The sequence below is a fragment of the Orycteropus afer genome, unplaced genomic scaffold (assembly GCF_000298275.1).
Source record: "Orycteropus afer afer isolate SDZICR_OR568_19922 unplaced genomic scaffold, OryAfe1.0 scaffold00067, whole genome shotgun sequence".
NCBI classification, from domain to species: Eukaryota; Metazoa; Chordata; class Mammalia; order Tubulidentata; family Orycteropodidae; genus Orycteropus; species Orycteropus afer.
This window is the reverse complement of record NW_006921654.1, coordinates 304,476-313,554: the sequence shown is the minus strand read 5'-3', so window position 1 is coordinate 313,554 and position 9,079 is coordinate 304,476.

Below are 9,079 nucleotides of genomic sequence, written 5' to 3'. Positions count from 1 at the left end.
ACCATACTCAATGATGCACTGTATTTTGATAATGTTCCTTGAAATAGGTGCCTACTAGATTTTTCAGTTATTTTAAGATTTGTCCATTTTCAGCGTGATAGCTCTTTCATTCTTAAACCTACTAAATCTGACTCTGGAAGTCATCATCAACTCTTGTGACAAAATTTTGTAAAACATCACTGCTCCCTCTACTGGTTCCAACCCCTTGGAGCAGCTAGAAATGTCAAGTCGGAGATGGAGACCTGAGTCTTCAACACCAGACTCTCTTCTGCTTTCTCTTTCTCTCTTTTTTACACTGTCCCTGGAATTGCTTGCATTAGCAACAGAGTCAAGGTTTTTGTAACTCTTCATTAGCAAAGCTTGGCTTGAGCTTTGGGGATATTTGAAGCTTTGGAGAGTGATGCATTTGCTGAGCACAGTAAATAAAACTACTAATGATATTCTGGTTTGCTCATTCAATAGGTAATTTATTGCTATAATGTTATCCCTGGAAAATACCTCTCTTAGAAAATGCTTCCTTCTAATAGTGACATATACCTCTTCACTTGGGTGTTTCTGTACATGGTATAATAGCAACTCTCTCGAAATATAGAAAATCAATACATCAGCCTTCAGAAAATTCTACATAGTGTTCTGGGGCTTCTGTTGAATTGATAGGATTACCAGCTAAGGAAACAAAACATGAGTGTATACATATATGGCTGTTGCAGTTTATAAGATCCAAAGGGTAGGGGAAAGAATACAGATTTTCAAGTCCTACAATCTTTTTTACAAATTTGAATTTAATTATACATTTGATGTGTGCCCTTGGATTAGTTATGAATCTCTTAATTTCTCCCTGTTACCCTGGTGAATATAGTTCACAGGATTATTGGGGGGATAAAATGTGATAGGTAAACACTGGGTTGGTGCCACTGAATTGATTATGATTCATAGTGAGCCCACGTGAAAGAGTAGAACTGCCTTGTAGCGTTTCCTTGGCTATAATCTTTACGGACACAGGTTACCAGGCCTTTCTCCCACAGAAGTGCTGGTGTTTTGAACCATTAACATTTTGGTTAGCAGCTAAGTGCTTAATTGTTTTGTCACATGTACTAAAAATATTTTCTTTTCTTTGCCAGAAAGGCTATCGTGGATGGTTTGGGTGTTACTAAAAAGTACACATGAAAACACACACAAATGCACATATGTTGTTGTCGTTGTGTGCCTTCAAGTCAGACCCAACTCATAGCGATCCCTCCTTGGGTTTCCGAGACAGTATCGCTATGAAAGTAGATTGTCCCATCTTCCTTCTGAGGAGTGGCTGGTGGGTTTGAACCACCAGCCTTCTGGTTAGCAGTCAAGTGCCTTAGGCACTACGCTATCAGAGCTCCCAATGCACATATACATATGTATATATACACACAGTAGATAAATTTTTATTAACAATAAGAGTTTGCAATATCTTCAAATAGGTTCTTCATTTTATGGACCATGCTTTTATCACTCTTCTTCTTTCTCATGATTACCCTGTATTGTAATGTCAACAGTCAATTGCTTCTATTTTTTTTTTAAAGAGAGTTGATGAGTATTTCCACATAATTCAATGTGCACAGTGCACTATTTTAGTGAAGGCACTGCATTTACAAACCTGTGAATGGTGTTCGACACCACTGTTAGTGGGGATTAATGTTCTTCTGCAAAAAACCTGAAACAGACAGAGAAGACTCGGATGCACATGTGAAGTAGAGGATTTGAAAGTCCAAGAGGAGTTACTTGCTTTAAGGGTAGATCCTGCTGTTACTGTGTGCCCTCAAATTAATTCTGACTCCTAGCGACCCTATATAACAGAGTAGAACTGCCCCATAGGACTTCTTAGGTGTAATCTTTATGTGGAAAGAATCCTGGTGGTCCAATGGTCAAGACTCTAGGACTTGGAGGACTGCAGTTCAAACCTAGCAGCAGCTCTGCAGGAGCAAAGGCCCAGCAATCTGCTCCCCAGTCAATCAGTTTGACGGCACACAGCAGCAACCACCTTTACCGGAGCACATCCCCAGGTCTTTTCACCTGTAGAGCCTCTGATGTGTGTGAACTCTGATGCTTACGCTGAGTGCTTAGCCATTGTGCCACCAGGGCTCTTAAGGGAGGATGGTGGTTATAAATAAAGATTAGAGCTAACAAAGGAACATGCTTTTGAATTGAAGACAAAACAAACAAACCTGTTGAAATTTGAAAATTCTCAACATTTTAAGTTTTGAATGAAAAATGCTCCTGGTCTGAGACTTGACATGTCAGAGTCATGCAAAGAGAAGTCCTTCAGCAGAATCAACGTCTCAGGTGCAAACTTGACAGAAAGGGACCTCTGAATGTCATATTCTGAAAGTGAAAGTCATCAAACAAAATCCTATGACTTGACTGTTCAGATGTAACGCTCTAGTCCTGTGAGTGAACTTTGGGGTAAAGAGAGGAGCCCATCACGATGCTGATAGTCAGAAGAAGGCAAAGTTCCTCTAAAAGAAGGAGAGACTGGACGTCCTAACTAGACAGAAAAGCTCAGCTTGATGTATTCTCAATCCAAAGGAGAGAGATAAGAACATACAAGAAGGAGGTTGTAAATTCTGATAGTTTTCAGTTTCACTTGAGATCACAAACCTAGGACACAAATCATTTTGAGTCTCAGGCCTTACGTAACCATGAAGTTTAATTGTTATGCTGTCCATTTTCATACATCCCCATATTTGTTTTCCTTATATTTTATTTAAAAAAAAAAAAAAAAAAGCTCACTGCCATTAAGTTAGATCCAACTCATAGCGACTCCTCCTTGGGTTTCTGAGGTAGTAACACTACGGAAGTAGATTGTCCAACCTTCCTTCTGAGGAGTGGCTGCTGGGTTTGAACTGCTAGCCTTCTGGTTAGCAGTCAAATGCCCAATCATTATAAATCTCATGGAATTCTTGAATGATGCAAATTGTCAGTGCACTTGGTCGCAACTGAAAGACTATGGGTTTGAGTCTACCCAGCCTACTTAGAATAAAATCTTGGTAATGTACTTCTAAAAAATCAGCCATTGAAACTTAGTTGAACTCTGACACACAGAATTGTAGTAAGTCAGAACTGATTTGATGACAACTGGTCTAGTATCATACCATATACTGAGGTTCATTTGTTATTTTAAGAACACATAATACAAAATAAGTAGCTATGGAATTTAACACTCAGTGGTTTTATGTAAACATTTATTTACTATTTTAAAATAAAATCCCTTTGTAGCATATCTTAATTCCCCAGCCACTTAAAGGTATTCAAAATTTTCAACATCAGTTCAACATGGATAGAGAGGTATAGGTAAGTAGCTGTTAAAAAAAAAAGAAAAAGAAGAAGAAGAAAAAGAAGTCCTCACTGTAAAAGGTGATACTGAATTGGGGGGGGGGGGGAGTAGGAGTTTGCCAGTTAAAGAAGTCTTCAGGCAGACAGAATTCAGGCATTCAATGATGAACTGAAATAGCTTTTCAAGTCTTTGTCATTCCTGCTATTTTCAATTAAACACTTACTCATTCAAAGTATGTTATGTATCTTCCCTCATGCAGTTAATAGTCCATAAGGGGAAACAGACTTTAAACAATATTCACAAAAATAATAGATATAAAATTTTAATTACAGAAAGCACAAAAAATACATATACTCAGGCAGGTCAACCTAGCAAGAAATATTTAAGGTTATCTCAAAGTATAAATGTGTAAGCCAGAGAGATGTTTACTTATGTTTTATTGACTATACAAAAACATTTGATTTGTGAATCATAACAAATTATAGACAACATTAAGAAGAATGGGAATTCCAGAAAAAAAGTTGATGCTTTTGAGTTGTGGTATTGGGTAAGAGTACTGAAAGTACCATGGACTGCCAAAAGAACTAACAAAACTATCCTTGAGGAAGTACAGCTAGAATGCTCCTTGGAAGAAGGAATGCCCATATTTCATCTCACCTACTTTGGTCATGTTGTCAGAAGGGACCATTCTTTAGAGAAGGATATCATGCTTGGTAAAGTGGAGGGTCAAAGAAAAAGAGGAAGGCCTTCAATGAGATAGACTGACACAATGGCTACAATGATGGACTGAGGTACAGCAAGGATTGTGAGGCTGGCACAATCATTCTGTTGTACATAAGGTCGATATGAGTTGGAGTTGACTTGAAGATACCTAACAATAACAACTAAGTATAAAGAGGTAATGGGCAACCAACATGTGTGCAGGGAGTGGTAAAGTGAAATAAATTTAGGTAGAATGAACATGTTCAAAAATATTAAGTTGTGGAAAAGACTTTGCTACAGGGGACATGGGTGATTCAATACTAGAATTCTTACCCTTCTGGGCTCAATTCCCAGTCAATGTCCCTCTTGTGCAGCCAGCACCTCCTAGTTACTGGAGACTTGCATGTTACTTTGATGATGACCTCATTTCAGTCGAGCTTCCAGGCTAAGACAGATGAGAAGAAGGGCCTGACAATCTACTTGTGAAAATGAGCCAATGAAATTCCTAAGGATCACAAAGGTCTGACTCACAAGTAATGACAGGGAAAGCACAGGACTGGGCAGTATTTAGTTCCATGGTGTTACCACGAGTCAGGGGTCAACTTGACGGCAGTTAATGACAACGTATTAGGGGAACTAAAATTGAACTCAAATAACTGTTGCACAGAGAAAAACAAGGTGGAGGAAGATTTTCATAAGGTCTCATAAATCATGGTGTGTAGCTTGAACTTTATTTGAAGTTCAGTGTGGTCACTAAAGAACATGTTAGAAGAATATAATCAGGACTGAACTCAGTAATTTTCTATTATTGATCAATTGACAGTCATTTTCTCTGTTTCCATTTCCTCATCCATAGAATTAGAACACAGTTATTTTTAACAGTTGTGTTTTATAGTCTATTACACTATAGAGTCTTCTATGGATACACACACTCAATCAATCAATCAATCATAAGATTGGGCGTTTTATGAGTCATGGAGGAGCTATGATATTCAAATTTCATTCTGACCTGATTCAATACAGAGGAAAGAGCACAGGACAGGATGCTTCCCAATTGCAGGCTTTGTGGGAGCTTGGGAAGTTACTCAACTTGCAGAGCCTTAATTTTTGTATTTAAGTGGAAGGATAATACCTCATTGATAAATCGGTAAATTCTTTCATATATACTATGATCTTTGTTAATGATGTAATTTTCCAACTCCATGAGACATTTAAAAATGTGATTCTGTGTTCATTGGGATTTTTTTCTTCACTCTAAAAATGAAGATGATGTCACATATGCACACACAAGTAACAAATCTCCATACTTCTATACATCTAAGGCCATTGGAGCATACGTAAGCTAGGGAAGTAAAGTAGAGGGGAGTATCTTCTATTTGTTTGGATGTCGATAATGAAAAACAATAATAATCTACAGGGCAGACTGAGTAATTGCCTAATTTAGCTCTCTTACCTTTTGAACTGTGTCAAGGCAGCTTTTTTTTTTCACTTTGCCAGCACTTGTGTGCAGAATTCAAGCCCATATGCCAAGGGGACAGGGAAGCCATATCTTCTGACCTCCTTTAACCCCACAAGAGGAAGACAGAATCACCATCAGTAGCCTAAGGCCTATTCCTGCAAGGCCAGACATGCCGCCTCCTTCCAGCCCTTGCACCAACCCTGACACCAACCGTTCCTCCCACAGCACCTGCCACCTCTCTTCTGGGTTCGATAATTTGCTGCAGTGGCCACACATAACTCACAGAGTATGGGGTTTATTAGGAAAGCAACAAACTACAATTCAATTTCAAAAACACTCAGTCTCTCTTAGCCTGCTGTCTCTCAGCCAATAGTCTCTCGTAGTCTCTCTCCCACCAGTGCATGTGTTCTGGTTACCTAGTGCCACTCTGACAGGAATATACCACAAAAGGGATATTTGAACAAACAGTTTATTCTCTTACAGTTTGGAGGTTTTGAGTCTGAGTTCAAAGTGCCAGGCTCTAGGGGATGTGTAAAAGCCCCTCGACCTTGAGCTTCAGCTCTGCCTCTTGCTGCCAGGCCACTGAAGCTAGAGGCATCTCCTCACTCAGGCAGATATTGGCTGCTTAGGCTGACAATCCCAAGGTCAACAAATAAAATGGCACAGTTCCAATGTTACCAAACCACACGTCAGGCCATTGATTCAAGTCCATTGAAAGTCCCAAGATTGGCAGAGCATGGCAGCCTGCTGAACAAAGACATGGCTACATGCAGGGGTCAAGCATGCCATAAGCTGGAGACTATTCCCAAAGCTGTTTCCTATATATGGGGAGCAGACTACACACCCAAAGCAACTACTCAGCTGCTCCAATATATTCCACCATGGAGTTAATTACTAATCTCACCATGGGGAATAACTACATTCAGCTGACCAGACACTCAACCAGGCCCAGCCAAGTTGATACACAAATGTAACCACCACAGCATGTCTCTCAGTGTCTCTCTAAGCAATATGTGTCTCTCACATCTGTCAGCCATAGTGAAAGATTCCTTCTGCCTCTAGGAGGGCTCCTTTTGAGCCTGGCAAAGTGGCCAAACTAACCAATCCCAACATACGAATTCTATACACCTGAGAGAGACTGGACTTACCAGAAAATTACTTTATATTGCTCCCAACAGAAATACACCAGGTAGATAATGTTAATAATCAGGGGCTACTCAGTTACTCATGGAAAATTCTACCATGGAGTTACAAAGACTTACGGCTAGAAAAGCCACACTATGTAATTTACTACACAGCACCATCTATTTTAAGAGAATAACCATGACACACATGGGCCACATATGTGTCTTATTGATATGTTCTATTGACATGTCAGGATAAAAAGGTAGGTATCAGGTTAATCACCACCTCTTTGTACTCCTGTTCTGATAGATTTACAGAGTTAATCCCTTGTCTATCACTGTTGCCATTTGTTTCCATGAAAATTCAGAGGCTAGAAGAAATTTCTTCCACCACTGATGTGGAATTTATTTCCCATGGTGAAAATTTGTCTTTTTACTGACTTACAGCTGCAATGGTGTACCTAGTTGACTTAAACATGCAACTTTCTCTTCTAGGTGAAGAGTACAATACTGTTGTTGTTGTTGTTAGGTGCTGTCGGAGTCGTTTCCAACTCATGGTGACCCCATGCACAGCAGAACGAAACAGTGCCCAATCCCGCACCAGCTCCACGATCCCTGCTGTATTTGAGCCCATCATCACAGAGTATGATACTAGATACAACGAAATACAAATTATTTGCCCAAGGGATGAAGGAACTCTGATGGTGCTGTGGTTAAAGCATTGGGAAGCTAACCAAAAAGTCAGTGGCTTGAACCTACCATGGGAGAAAGATGTGGTAGTCTGCTTTTGTAAAAGATTTACAGCCTTGGAAACCCTATGGGGCAGTTCTAATCTGTCCTACAGGGTAGCTATGAGTTAGAATCATGTGAGTTGGCAGTGGATTTGGTTGTGTTTTGCCCAAGGATCAATGCAAGAAGAGACATAACTTGAAGAAATATTTTAGGTTTTTTTTTTTTTTTTTTTGAATTCCTGACTCTTATTTGTCCAGAGGGTGCAGCCCTTCCGAAGTGATGGTGTAGGTGCCCACCATGATGTTTAACTTAAAGATAAATGCTGAGGGGAAAAAAAAAAGCAAAAAAAAAAAAAAAAATTTAGTTTTTTTTTTTTTTTTTTTTGAGAAAATGTTGGTAATAATGCCCATGACATGTACATCATAGTTAAATAATTCATTTTCTCATCTAACTTTGACAAAGAGAAGGCAATTGAAAGCCATTATCACACTGGATATATTCTCTGTCTTCAGGGAGGTGGTGGTGTTGGGTGCCGCTGAGTTGTTTTTGACCCTGTATGACAGAGTAGAACTGCCCCATATGGCTTCCTAGGCTGTAATCTTCAAGGAAGCAGATCACCAGGTTTTTCTTCTGCATAGCTGCTGCTGTTGTTGTTGTGTGCCGTCGAGTCGGCCCCGACTCATAGCGACCCCTCCTTGGGTTTCCGAGGCAGTATCACTACGGAAGTAGGATTGCCCAACCTTCCTTCCGAGGAGTGGCTGGTGGGTTTGAACCGCCAGCTGTCTGGTTAGCAGGCAAGTGTCTTAGCCACTATGCTACCAGAGCTGCTGGGTAGGTTCAAACACCCAACCTTTCGGTTAGCAGCCAAACACTTAACCATTTTGCCACCAGGGCTCCTTCAAGGACGTCTACCAAGGCACATTTTAAAAATCTATGAATAATCAATTCATAGATTGACATTTGCAACAGTCAGGAAGTCAGTTTCGGTCTCTAAATCCCTTTGTTCCTGTATACGCCCCTTGGAAAGGCTTAAAATAATATTATCAATAAACTCCCCCACCAGCATATTGTTTTCAAGAGGTAGTTAGATTAAACGGAAAGATGATGGGTTAAGAGTAGAAAGACGTATATTGGAGGGCCAGGTATGCTGTGGACTATATGGAAGGTCCCTTGCCCTTCAAGGGTCTCCTTGGAGCCATGAACAAATGTGGAGGATTCAATACATGCCCTCAAAGATCCCTTCCCTATGTGGACACACACTTCCTTTCAACTACAAAAATCTTCTTAACAAAGACACAGAAGAAAACAGAAGAAATTTAATTTAGATGAATGTTCTTATGGATTACATTTGCAGTTTGCTTAGGACCAGTTTTAATTTGAAATCATTAAACTGTAACTCCTGTGACAGTTCTGAAAAAACAATAAAGGTGGTTTCCATAGTCAATGTCAGGAATAGGGTGCTTTCCACAATTTCATCATGTTTTCTTACAAACTATATTGAGATTCAGAATATAAAAAATTAAACACACAAAAGACAGAATAAATTATAAATCTAATTCACTAATATTATATATTCTATGGGCCACATTGAAATTATTCAAAAAAATACAAGGTCAAATAGAAGAAATATAAAGGACAAATTCACTCAGGCATCAAGGGGCTTTCTGGTGAGCGACCACAATATTCGTGAATACGCTTTCCCTTAAAAAATATAGATGGATAAATAGATCGATCAATAGATAAGAGTGATAGAAA